General features: G+C 46.6%; 1 pseudogene; it reads left to right on the top strand.

Annotated features, from left to right (window-relative positions):
- The first annotated feature begins 4,123 nt into the window (after positions 1 to 4,123).
- LOC115851937 (uncharacterized) lies at positions 4,124 to 5,762 on the top strand (annotated as a pseudogene).
- The last annotated feature ends 8,367 nt before the right edge of the window (positions 5,763 to 14,129 follow it).

The raw sequence follows: 14,129 nt of genomic DNA, 5'->3' as shown, positions 1-14,129 counted from the left end.
ATGTGCCAAGCAGGCGTCCCCAGGAGACTGCAAAGGAAGTGGACGGTGAAGGGGTGGGGATGGCTGGGGAGGACTGGGTGATTGTTATCAGGCAGGGGCAGGCAGAGGAGAACAAGTGTGTCGTGGGCACACGGGGATGTGGCGATGGTACTCACCTCACACCCACCCTTTGCCGAGGGGCTGTGCAGGACAGGGAATGGCACAGAGTAGCCTGCCTGGGTCCTGCCAAGGGGTGCAGTGGACCAGGAGGCAGCCTGCAGAGACATCAGGGCAGTGACATCATGGGCGAATCTCCTACCAGGGAAACAGGAGGTTCAGCTCTTTAGACCACTCACCCCAGGACACCCGCCCTGAGCTAGGAGTTGTCTGGTTCCTGACGCTGCCATGGACTCCAGGCTCCTCTGCTGTGTGACTCTTTGTCTCCTGGGAGCAGGTGAGTCCTGGGCACAGTGTGGAAACTTCTGATATGCCTTCGCCATCCCGAGATACAAGCCGATGAGGGCTGCACCAGGGGGCTTCCCAGCGCTCTGCCCTCAGCTTCCTTCTGTCTCCCCGCAACAGGCCCGGTGGATTCTGGAGTCACCTAGACCCCAAAATACGTGATCAAATCAAGACAACAGCAAGAGACACTGAGATGTTCCCCTGTCTCTGGACACCTCTCTGTGTCCTGGTACCAACAGGCCCTGGGCCAGGGCCATCAGTTCCCAGCTGAGTATTACAGAGGGGAAGAGAGAGGAGAAGGAAACATCCTAGATAGATTCTCAGGCCAACAGTTCAGTGACTCTAGCTCTGAGCCTGACTTGAGCTCCTTGGAGCTGATGGAGGCGGCCCTGTATCTCTGTGCCAGCAGCCAAGACTCAGCCCTGCATGATCAGCTGCCTCTGGTACAAAAACATTCCTGCCCCAGCTCAGGAAGTGGCCGTGAGGGCGTTGACCGCCAGCCAACCACTCCCAGGCCCTGGTAAAGCAGACAGCCTTTCGCAGGTATTATTTCTTTGATATGTATGAATGCTCCCAAAGAGCATGCATAATAAATATTATTTTACCTGTTTGTATATCTGCGGAGAAGTGTCTTGCCCAGATCTCCTATTTCATAACTGTCAGAGCAAGGAAGCAGACTCAAGTCTGTCCTCAACACCTGTGGTCCCTGCCCTATAGAACAGTCCCCCAATAGAACAATTATATATATGTGTGTGTGTGTGTGTGTGTATATGTATATATACATAATTTAAGGGAGTTGCTCACATTTTTTTAAGGCTGATAAGTCTAAAATCTGCAGCTGGGCTGGTGGTACTAGAGATCCAGGGAGAGCTGATGTTTAAGTTCAGAGGCTGTTAGGCAGAAGGAGCCGATGTTCCAGTGAAGGCCATCAGCTGGACAATTCTCTCTTACCTGGGAAGATTAGGCTTTCGGTTCTATTCATGTCTTCAACTGATGGGATGTGGCCCACCTACATTATGGAAAGTCATCTGCTTTACTAGCTCAAATGTTAATCTAGTCTAATATTAAAGTCTACCTATTCACATGTTAATCTCTTCCAAAAACACCCTAACAGGAACACCCTGAATAGTGTTTAACTAAATACTTGTGGGCCAGCCAAGTTGACACATTACATTAGCCATCGCACCATCTTCCAAGGTTGCATAAAAATTTAGCAAGCGTGAAGTACCTGGCACATAACAGAACTCTGCATTTCTTGACTCCCTTGGCTACTCTCTGACAGCCTCTTCCACCGTTTCCCAGGGGCAAAGATAGAGATGGACATAGTTTGCCTGTAGTTGAGGACTTCAGAAGTCACAGAAAGGTGAATATTTATGCCCGATGATTCATTACATGAAATTAACCAGAGCATGTAATACACATCCCTCATCAGGCATTTTTAAATCAACTTTATTGACGGATGAATTATAGTTAAGCCTTGAACAATGTGGAGTTTAGCAGAGGCTAGGGGCTCTGAGCCACCCCCAAGCCCACAGTCAAAAATTTACATATAACTTCACACTTGAATGTCCGTATCCGCGGTTCTGCATCTGAAGATTCAACTAACTACAGATCCTGCAGTACTGTAGTATGTATTTATTAAAAAGTGGACCCACGCAGTTCACACCTGTGTTGTTCAAGGATCAACTGTATATACAATAATCATTACACACTTTATAATTGACAGGTCAATGGTTTTGCTCAATATATACATATATACCCATGTAATAGCTACCCTATTAAGATATAGAAACATTTCCATCTCCCAGAAAGTTCCTTCATGCCCCTTTCCCATGTCCCTGTCCATCCCTGAAAACCAAATAAATGATTTCTGTTACTATAGATTCGTTTTGCTCAGGCATCTTTTTAGTGAAAATTTAAGGTCTCTAACCATTGAAACAATTCCTCTTTAGCACAGAGCTAAATATTTAAGGCAGTTAGGTGCTACTGGAAAGCGTTATGGTTAAAAAAAGTGCTTGAAATCATGTGATACGCAATATCCCCTTCAGGGACAGTCCTCGCTGGGGATGGAAAGTTTGATAAAATGACCATCAGAAGGTCTTGCCAGGTGGTAGAGGCTGTTTTTGTAAAATTTATTTATTCACTTTTAGAAATTTCTTTGCTCATGCACCCATTCCCAGAAATCATTGTATAATGATATTTTGATAAGCAGTCATCATCTCCCAGGAAATTATTTTGAGATCCCATGAGACACACAGAGCAAGGCTTCATGTTCATACACTGTGTGCTGGGCTGTGCAGACAACAGGCAGTAGCAATTTTGGTGAGAGATCGTTTCACGTCAGGAGAAGGGTTCCCTTGGCTTTTACCCCCAGTATCCAAGACACAGGCCTTGATCTGGAAAGTCCCCCTTTCTGTTCTGGCCTTGCCCGTGCACCGGTCTCCCATGCTGTGTGTCCTTCTGTCTCCTGGACTAGGGATGTCTGAGCACAGATGTGGAACCACTCTGGGGCTTGCCAGGCCCCAGATCAAGGCTTCTTGTTGTGGTTACATCAGGATCCTTCTTTGCTTCTGACTTTAGTTTCTGTGTCTTTCTCTCCCAGACCCCAGGAATGCCAAGTCACCAAGACCCCAGACATGTGGTCACGCTCAAGGGAAACCGGCACATCAGGCAGTACCCACAGGTCCAAAATCATGTACTCAGGACCAGCTACATAATTTGCAGGGCCCGTGATTCTAAACTTATTTAGAATGAATATCACGGCCGCAGAACATTGCAGCAAGTACGGGGTCCTTCTCAGGGTGGGGTTATGTGCAACAAGGTACAGTTTGGGGCTCTGTGATATTTGTGACTCCATTAATGGCAGCTGCTACACCAGGAGGTATTCCCCGTGGAATGGATGTCTCAGGTGAAAACAGAGCATCTTTCATTTACCCTGGAGTCTGCCACCTCTCACCCCGTCCCTCCCACGTCTGTATTCCTCTGTGCTAACATGTCATCTGCGGTGCTGGGCAACCATCTCTCCACAAAGGAAGGTTGGTCATAGGCGTGATGTGGCTCTGCTGCTGCTAGATGTCCCCTCCTGACACAGGAAGCACGTGCTCAGGTGACCAGGAAGGAGTTGCAGCTGCCCCTGTCGGTGAATTGATGAGAAATAGAGCCAAACGATTCCTCAAATGTTGCTGAGCCTGAGGTTGGGAAACCAGATACCAGAAGAATCACTGTAGGTGGAAGGACAGGACCAGGACTGTGATGAATTAAACAAAGTAGAAACAGACACTTGAAGAGTATTTGGGATGCATGAGTCATAAAGGGCTGCAGGAAGCCATAAGGATTTTCCCCAAAATTCAAAACTAGATTAGATAAATGAAACCAATATACGTATTAATGAAGAATTATCTCTGGGATAAAATACACATAAAGTTACAAAGTGTTTTACAGAAAAGTTAACAAAACTTGTAAGACAGGCATCCATTCAGAGGAACGCGTTCTTCCTGTTCTGAGCTGTTCACTGGAGGTTCATGTTTCATTTCAGCCTCTGGGGGAAGGGGCGTGGCCCCCTGTGACGGGTTGGCTCTGGGGCCAGGCAGGGACAGTGACACCTCAGAATGACTCCCTGGAGAGCCCCTCTGCCCTCTCCTCAACACACAGAAGACCCCTCTGCCTGCCGGCCTGCCCTGCCATGGGCACCAGCCTCCTGTGCTGTGTGACCTTCTGTCTCCTGCAGGCAGGTGAGTCCGGGGAAGGGTCCCTTTCGGGGTCCCGGCACCAAGCGTGTCCCCTGTGTCTGCAGCATCAGCTTCTCCTTCTCCACAGGTCCAGGGAATGCTGGTGTCACTCAGGACCCAAAATTCCGGGTCCTGAGGACAGGACAGAGCACGACCCTGAAATGTGCCCAGGATCTGGACCACAACTATATGTACTGGTACCGACAAGACCTGGGACACGGGCTGAGGCTGATCCATTACTCAACTAACACTGGCAACATCAACAAAGGAGACGTCCCCAACGGGTACAGCGTCTCCAGATCAAACCTCGAGAACTTCCCTCTCACACTGGAGGCTGCCACCCACTCCCAGACATCTGTGTACCTCTGCGCCAGCAGTTACTCCACGGCACTGCACGGCCACCTCCTCTCTGCACAAAAAGGCAGGGGAGGCCCTGCACCCCGGGACTCAGCAGAGCCCCTTGCAGGCTCCTAGCACCTGGAGCCTTGGAGCCCTGGGTGCCAGGTGCCTGCAGTGTGACCCTCAGTGTGTGGCCTCGGCCGGCCCAGACCTGACTCCATGGCCTTGCAGATGTGTGCCCACCATCACTCTCTGTCTTTCCTCTGCAGCTGCCCAGAAAGATGCTGCCCCAGCTCTGACTCGTAGCCATCAGCCTGAGTCTGAGGCCTCCAGGAGGGAACGTTATTGGTAAATCACATACATCTAGATCCTCTTGTCCATCCCCAGGCACCTCACTTCTGTTTCTCTGGAAGGTTCTCCCCCAGACTGGCCCTTACGTGCTCTCTGCTCTTTCCTGCCTTCCCCTGGCGGGGCAGGTCTTCCCACCTCCCTGATCTCAGATTTCCGGCCCTCTCTACTCCAGCCAGGCTGCTCCTGCCTCATCTGGGTCATGTCCCGTCCCATCTAAGAGACGTCAGAAGCTACTGCCTCTGCACTGGACACAGACCATTCCTTTTGTTGTGATTAACTCCTGCCCATGTTCCTGTTCAAGGTCCCACTGGGTGGTCAGGCAATTCTGGGCACCCCTGTTTCCCAGGAGAATTGTGAACACGGTCGGGGTGTCTCTGTTCGAGCTTGTCCAGGTACGGACTATGAACTTTCCCCTTGTTACTGTGGACTACGCCTCCTTCCTACTCATAAGCGGGCCTCCGTCTTCTGTGTGTGTGTGTGTGTGTGATGATTACAAGTATGTTCTTCCTTACTGTCCCCAACTTCTGTCCCCACAGGTCACACAGGAGCTGGACTGTCCCAGTCCCCCAGGCACAGGGTCACAGGGAGGGGCCAAGCTGTAGTTCTCAGGTGTGACCCAATTTCTGGTCATGTTTCCCTTTGTTGGACTGACAGACACTGGGGCAGGGCCCAGAGCTTTTGATTTACTTTCAAAACAAGGCTGCACCAGAGGCGTCGGGGATGCCTAATGATTGGGTCTCTGCTGAGAGACCTGAGGGCTCATACTCCCATCTGAATATCCAGCCAGTGGAGCCTGGGGACTCAGCCATGTATCTCTGTGCCAGCAGCTTAATCAAACAGCGTCACACAGTCGCTTCCTTCTTGTTCACAGACCTCATCCTTCTCTCTCCTTGCAGTTCCTAGAGACCTTAAATAGGCTGTTTTTTGCTTTCCATTCACCAAAAAAAAAAAAAGAGGTTGATTTGGACATCAGCTGTTCTTTGGATAGAAAGAGACCACAGGTTGACTCCTGAAATACTGTGGCTGTAAATGTTGGTGGATAGAAATCATTATGGCTCCTGTGTTCTAGGAGTCCCAGGGCCAGCTCAGTGCTCCAAGGCAAGGACCCAAAGTCCCGGACATAACAGTCTTCCGTGGGTCCTTCGGGAGGCTGCCCAAACACCTGGCTTTGGCTGCCTGTCTGTGCAGTGAGCAGAATCTCCTCTGTGCTTGTGGCTGGCATCTGGAAAGGTTTCAACTACCTCCTGGGGCATATTCTTTCTTCTAAAGCCTCTTCTGTCCCTGTCACATTGGAAGTTTTCCACAACATAGCATCAAGACTCTCTTCCTCTTCCTGTTTTTTTTTTTTTTATTTTTATTTTTTGCGGTACGCGGGCCTCTCGCCGTTGTGGCCTCTCCCGTTGCGGAGCACAGGCTCCGGACGCGCAGGCTCAGCGGCCATGGCTCACGGGCCCAGCCGTTCTGCGGCATGTGGGATCTTCCCGGACCGGGGCACGAACCCGTGTCCCCCTCATCGGCAGGCGGACTCTCAACCACTGCACCACCAGGGAAACCCTCTCTTCCTGTTTTAAGTAAAGTCCTTACTACTTTTGTGCCAGTTAATTGACAAACACAATGTTGAAAACAATAAGACTTCATTTCCTCTGCCTCATTTCAGCAGCCCACTTTATTTTGTTTTCATGTTTTCACTGCCCCAGTCCCGACAGGGACACTAGAGCATACTTTTACAACCTCTCCAGTTTCATCTTGATTTCCTGAGTAAATCTGTTCTCGAGAGACTGTTTTATTTCATGCCCTAGACTTTCCATTTGAAATAATTTCCCTGAAACCTTTGCCTTATTTTCTAATGTCCCTATCCCTTTTTATGTATTTGCTATATTATATATTGTCATAGATATTCATTATAAGCATAAACACCTCCATTGTAAATAACATCTTCCATCCATCTGTGGGCGAAGCTGCGGTTTGAATGTATGAAATCTAAGGCCCTGGTCAGCGTGGATATGATTATGGACCATGTCTTCTGGGCGTCCTAAGAGGTAACCCAGCTCCAGGACTGGGATTGAATGTCACGGCCATGGTAGAGGCTCCCTGAGCCTTGCATAGCAGGTAAGGGGAGTGACAGTTGCCCCAAATCCACTTATCAGAAGTTGTCGTGTCTCTGTACAGCAAAGTTCTTTCCCCAGGGAGTGAGCATCCCTGGGAGGGAGTTTTCCTGGTCTTTAATTGTGGCACCAGCAAAGCTCCCCTTGCTCTGTTGCCCTGTGCCTCTGGGGAGTGAGGAGAGCCAGGGCACACGTGGGAATTCCCTACTCTTGGAATCCCATTCCAAGGACTCCCTTTCTAGATTTCATCTTCAATTTTTTTTTCCATTTTTTCCCCCATTTTTGCCACATGAACCTGGCAGATTCAGCCTCCTTATACTACTATTTTGTACCGATGTTTTCATATCTCCTAACTCCTCTGCTTCTTCCGGAATCATCTCTTCCCTCCCTGCTGCTCAAATCAGCAGAGGCACATTGTACAAGTTTTCATTTAGTGGAGACTGTCCCTTGCTGGTCTTAATCCCATCCATCCTTATTTCCCCATCAGATACTGTTTCCTCCGTGATTGCTTAATGCCTTGTAAGATGTTCTTATTTTTCTTACATTCCAGTTTTACTTTTTACTCGTACGCATTTGACCCCATCTCGAAGGTAATTTCATTACCTTCCCAGTCCTTTGCTAATCTATATTTTGGAGTTAACATTGGTTGTCTTTTATTTTTCTTCAGCATTTTTCTTTATCTTTTGTAATGAAGGTAAAAGAACCTCCTTACACTTCAAGGTCTGTGTTTTTCTTCCTACTTTGAACATTAGTTTAAAGTAAACATTAGTTTAACTAAACATCAGTTCCTTTAATTTCTCCCATTCTATCCCTCTCCCTTTCAGAAGATAATTTTAAGGGGGAAGAACTCAGTTGGCCTATAACTGGCAGACAATGCGATAGTGGTTGAGCAGAATGAGGGCGGCCTATTAAGCATGATAAATCAACGGAATAGTTTGGGTTAGAACTGGTGTTGGGATTAGCGTTGAAGGAAGTTGAGCATAAAAGGTGATCCTGCAGACACTTCCAGCACCCCTTGGGCCACTGCAGAAGAAACAGTGATGAAACTTCAGGTATTGGCCACAAGATGGCACTATGGCGCCACCGAGATCTAAGGGGCTCTGGGCAGAGTCTGGGAGAGCAGCCTGGGAGGAAAAGGGTTAAGAAAAACTTAGGCGTGGATCCACTGCTCGACAGCTGTTGAAGAAGTTTTCAGTTATTGCCAAACTACCTACAGCTATGGAAGAAGTGGGAGGCCCCTCTAAACTGTAATGAGATCCACAGTTGAAGGATTTGGGCGAAGCAGCCTTGATGTCAGGGGCAGGTGCAAACAAGGAGCAACGGTGTCAGAGGAATATGGGAAACCCAGGGGGCGGAGTGCACGCAAAAGTCAGTGCGTCGCAGCCCTACTCCACCTCCCCTGCAGGCAAGCTAAGCAACATCTAGGAGAGGAGACGCTGACCGCACCTGAGCCAAGTCACAGGGGGATCCTCCCGGGGCGGGGAGAATCTGCAGGGGTAGGGGGAGTGACATCCCAGGCAGCCCCACCTGGCCATTGGAGAAGAGCCCCCCCAGCTCCCTCTCTCAGGCCTGTGGAACAGAGCATTTAGTGGGGACGGCCCTCTTCTCGCCCTCACCCTGCCATGAGCCCCAACCTCTTTTGTGTGATTCTTTGTCTGCTGGTGGCAGGTGAGTCCGGAACTCAGCTGAAACCTCTGCTGTGGGTTTGCAGAGCCCCAGCTCCGAGGCTTTCCCTTTCCTTTGCAGATCCACGTTACTCATTGAGCCTTGTCTTTACCGTGTGTCTGCCTCTTCAGCAGGTCCCATGGATGCAGCAGTCACCCAGAAGCCAAGATACCATATTATACGAGCAGGAAGCAAGATGGTCCTGGATTGTTCTCAGGATATGAACCATTTGAGAATGTTCTGGTATCGGCAAGATCTGGGACAGGGGCTGAGGCTGATCCATTATTCAAATGGCGTCGGTAGCACTGGCGAAGGGGATGTCACGGAGGGGTACAGTGTCTCCCGAAAGAAGAATGACCATTTCCCCCTGACCCTGGAGCCGGCCAGCACCAAGCAGACCTCCCTGTACCTCTGTGCCAGCAGTGAACCCACAGCACGGCACAGTCAGCTGCTCTCCGCACGAAAAGCTCGGCCACAGGCGTGAGGTGGACGCTTCTTCCTGAGGCCACGTCTCACCAGGGGAGCAAAACTGCTCTTTCTGAAGCTCTCACCAGACTAGTGTGAACTGAGGTCCATCAGCGTGAAGGGTGTGAGTGTGAGTGTGTGTGTGTGTGTGTGTGTGAGTGTGTGTGTGTGTATGTGCGCGCTCTAATTTGAAAAGACACATGACCCCAATGTTCACTGCAGCACTATTTACAATAGCCAAGACATGGAAGCAACCTAAATGTCCACTGACAGCTGAATGGATAAAGAAGATGTGGTGCATATACACAATGGAATATTACTCAACGATTAAAAAAAGTGAAATGATGTCATTTGCAGCAATATGGATAGACTTAGAGATTATCATACAAAGTGAAGTCAGAGAAAGACAAATATCGTATGATATCACTTATACATGGAATCTAAAAAAGGATATAAATGAACTTATTTACAAAACAGAACTATAACACACCATTGTAAAGCAATTATACTCCAATAAAGGTGTATAAAAAAAAAACACAACAGAAATAGACTCACAGACATGGAAAACAAACTTACGGTTACCAGAGGGGATAGGAGGGTTGGGGGGGCAGGGATAAATTAAGAGTTTGGGATTAACATATACACGCTACTATGTATAAAATAAACAACAAGCACTTACTGTAGAGCACGGGGAACTATATGCAATGTCTTGTAATAACCTATAATGGAAAAGAATCTGAAAAAGATGATATGTATGCATATATAACTGAATCACTTTGCTGAACACCTGAAGCTAACACAACATTGTACATTAATGATACTTCAATTTAAAAATGGTTAGAAAAAGTAAATGCAAATAGCACTTAGTGTTACGTCACTCAATTCAGAATATTCTGGTAATTGAATAAAGCCGAAGGACAGCAGCATCTAACATGAAATTTATATTTCACTTCCTTTTTCAGCGCAGAGCTAAGCAGAAAACGGCCGTGCAGCTTTAAATTCCCTGAGCGATCTGGGGCTCTCCAAGCTTGAAACTGTTACACAAAGGTGCCTGGGGCTCATTGAATACCAAGCAAGAATTCTTTGGAGAAAAACAATTTTCAGTAACAAATTATGAAACACGTAAGTAAACAAACCCCTTAGGGGAAATGTGAGTAGATGCATCAAACAGCAGCATTAAACCCCGAGATGATCAACTGTAGAATTATCAAAAAAAAGATGACAAACTAAGTCTCTCCTGTGGGCACAGGGCAGTATTTTGCATCTTCTGAGGTTATGAGGTCTTTTGAGGTCACTGAGAACTTCTCACGTTCTCAATATCTTATGCCTCTGACTGTTCTCTTCTTCTCTTATTTGTGTGTGATTCATTTCTAAGTTGAACTACATGCATAAAATTGTATATGAGTCCCATCTTTTAGGCAATTTGTAAATTAAGAAAGAACCTCATTTTTATCATCCCTTTGGCTTGGATTAAAATCTATGAGCTTTTCAATTTTTTTTTTCTTGCAAAATATTACAAAATTATATTGGCAACAATTTATTCTCCCCCAGCCTGTATCCCTCCTCGGCTTCTTACAGGTGGAAGTCCATACACAAGAGCAGGGTTTCTTCACGTGGGATCCAGTAAGTCCAAGTCTGGGGGTCCATAGTTGGGCTTCACAGGAAGGGCAAACCCCATGTGCTGCTCACCCCTTGACCTGCTGTGCCATGTACACCCTGGGTTGGGGGAGCGCTGGCTGACCCAGGACCTGATTACAGACAAGGGAGCAGGCTGCTCGCTGGGCAAAAACTGAACTCACTAATTGCACAATCTGCTGAAAGTCTAAATGGTGAAACTGACGAATGACCAATTTTGCCAAATTATGGCGTTTACAGCAGTTCAGGATGCTTGGAATGATTAAAACAGACTTTGAGGATTTTTTTTTTTTTTGAAGTTTTTGTTTGGCTACAGCTTTCCTTCAGCCATTGATCCTCAGCTATTTCTGAGCAACCTTGTCAGTCCAGCTTATTTTGAGGTCAAATTTGGACGTTGTACACTCCAGTCACTGAGAACTTCTCATGTTCTCAATATTTGATGCATGGAATTGTTCCTGTCTTGTGTGTGGTTCGTTTCTAAGGTGGACTACATGGAATACAATGAAATTCAATGTGACTCCCATCTCCTGTGTAATTGTTTATTACTGTTTTAGTCATACTTTATTTAAGGTGTAAATAGGGAGAAAATGCTCAAATTAATACACATATTGCTTGGTAAATTTTTTTTTTGGGGGGGCTTGGTAAATTTTGTCAAAGGCCTACACCAGTGCGACCATGACCGAAATCAAGATAAAGAACACTTCCACCACCCGAGAAAATTTCCTCATGCCTCTTCCCAATCAGCTTACTTCCCAGAGCTATAACCACTTTTCTGACTTTTATGACTATAGTTTTGTCTATTCTTGAACTTCATATAAGTGGAACCACACAGGAAATACTCTGTTTTCTTGACTTCTTGTTCTCAAAATTATTATTTCTGAAATGTACTCATATTGTGTTTATCAGTACTTTTTTTTTTATAATACTAAGTAGTATTCCATTGTATATCACAATTTGTTTATCCATCCTCCTATAGATGGATGCCTAGGTTGCTCCAGTGTTCAACTATTATGAATAAAACTGCTCTGAATATCCTTGTACAAGTCTTTGTGGGTAAAAGCATTCATTTCTCTTAGGTATAAACATGAGTGGAACTATGGATTCACGGGGTAGAGGCATATTTGACTTTATTAGAAGCAGTTGAATAGTTTTCCAAAGTGACTGCACCAATTTACAACACCAAGGGGTGGGGGTTCCCTTGACCCCCGTTCACACCAACACCTGGTGTTCTTTTTATTGTTAGCCATTCTATTGGGTTTGTAGTGGTGTCTCATTTATACTTCACTGCTCAGTAATGATATTTACTTTTTTCATATCTTCCTATCTCCTCTTATAAGGTGCCTGCTTTGGAATTCGTCCATCTTTAAAAATCAGGTTGTCTTTATATTATTGATTTGTAAGGGATATTTTAATATTCTAGATAGGAGTCTTTTGACCATTAAATAGGCTGAGTTGGTCTTGGCCCACAGTGGCTTGCCTTTTCACTTTCCTAATGTTGACTTTGGTTAATTGAAGATTTAAATTTTTATAAAGTCTAAATTAACAGCTTTTTCTTTTACACTTGGTGCTCTTTGCATCCTGTTTGCCTACCCCAAAGTTATGAGCCTTTTCTTTCTATTTCTTGCTCCACTGCTTCACTTTAATAACATCATCCCTTGTTCCTTGCCATCAGCTGGAAAGGACCCACCTCCAAGTTCATGAGTTACTCATCCCACTCTGCCCACAGCTTCCTATCCTCCCACACCTGTTCTTTGGCATTACCGGGATCTCCTATCCATTGGTAACTATTCTTTCTTTCTTCCTATTCCTTAGGGTCCTTCCATATTTTTATCATCTCCTGATAGAGTAGAATTGATGATGTTATAATACATTCTTTTAACCCTACCTTGCAAATATTCATTCTTTTACCATGATCCTCTTAGGTTGCCCTCTCATTACAGAAACCCAAACCCGAGTGAATGCATGGATCTCTCTTTTTCAGGGCAACAGCTGAGAGCTGTCAGAATAAATCACACCTGCACAAACTGGTATCTAGCGTGATAAATCGGGTCACGAACTTTACCTGCCTTTACATCTCTGTTTTGAGATTCCAATTAGCTCACCCTCTCACTCAACAGAACATTATCTCCAATATTTCAGACATTTCCCACTCTCTGTAAAATTTACCCTCTTCTTGCTTTCTTGCCTCTTAAATCAAAGGTGATCCCTGCAGTGGAGGGCAGTGCCCACTGAGGGGGATCAGAGAAGGTGTCCTGAGGAGGGATCTGCGTGGAGCCCCAAGTTCTCCACTGCATATGTGAAGAAACACACCCTTCTGTAGACTTCCCTGCACAGGAGTAGCTGAGGAATGGAGTCATACTTCCCTGGATCCTCTTCAGATTCTGTCCCCAAGTAATACTATTTATTTTCACATTGCATATTTCTCTATGCTTCTGCTGACTGTCTCAGCAATGCTAACTGCAGAATGTTAGAAATTTTGTTACTGCTAATTGCAGAATGTTGGAACTTTTGTCACTGCTAATTGCAGACAGAACTGTTACTGCTAACTGCTGAACGTTAGGACTTTTGTTACTTTTCAAAAAGGCCCAATGCGTTTTCCAAGCTCGTTTTTCCTTTTTTCCCTGGCTACATCTACTGTCTACTCCGCAGGGTGCTGGGAGGGTTGAGGAGGACCAATGAAGAGCCTACTTATAGAGGTGAGACAGGGTTTAGGGAGACCGGTAAGGGAAGAGAAGGGTCCTACGACAGCATAAATGGGCGGGTCTTATCCCCATTGGCCTGAAAGGAGTGGGGGAATGGTTCCCTGGGCAGTTGGCTGCTGTAATTTAGGGAACCGGCTGCCTTCCAGGTGCTGCAGCCTTTGGTGAGAAGGAGTCGCTAGGCTGAAACGTAACGGGGAGAAGGAAGCCAAAGGGTACGTATTTATTATAAACCAGGACAGTGGTGCCCTGTCTCCCTTCACTCCCCTGCCATTATGTCCCATAAACAAAACTCAGTCTAGAGAAAGCCCAGTTACTATAATCTGTAAAGGTCAGCCTCACAGGGCCAGGTGAGTCTGGAGGGATAAACAGAAACTCTCCAGGATGCTACACTGAAGACGGGCTCGAGGGCAGTAAACCCCAAGTTGACTAGGTCTGTGCCACGAGCCCATAAAGGCAGAAACTTGTTTCTGGAGAATCTTCACTCCCAAGAATTTATAGCCAACCCAGGCCCCCTTCGGACCCAGTCAGATGGACTAAATCTTGGTGTCTCTGCATTGCTGGCCGCTCAGGGTGAGGGCTGGGATTGCTGCCCGGGAAAGGAAAATATCAACACAAAGCTTGGTCTGACCCCAGCATCACAGAGATGGGGGTACCCAGGCAGAGAAGGAACTGGAGGCTTACAGACCCTCCCCCTTGGC

The sequence above is a fragment of the Globicephala melas genome, chromosome 9 (genome assembly GCF_963455315.2).
Source record: "Globicephala melas chromosome 9, mGloMel1.2, whole genome shotgun sequence".
NCBI lineage: Eukaryota > Metazoa > Chordata > Mammalia > Artiodactyla > Delphinidae > Globicephala > Globicephala melas.
The sequence above is the reverse complement of the archived record's forward strand: the minus strand, read 5'-3'. Positions and strand labels throughout refer to the sequence as shown.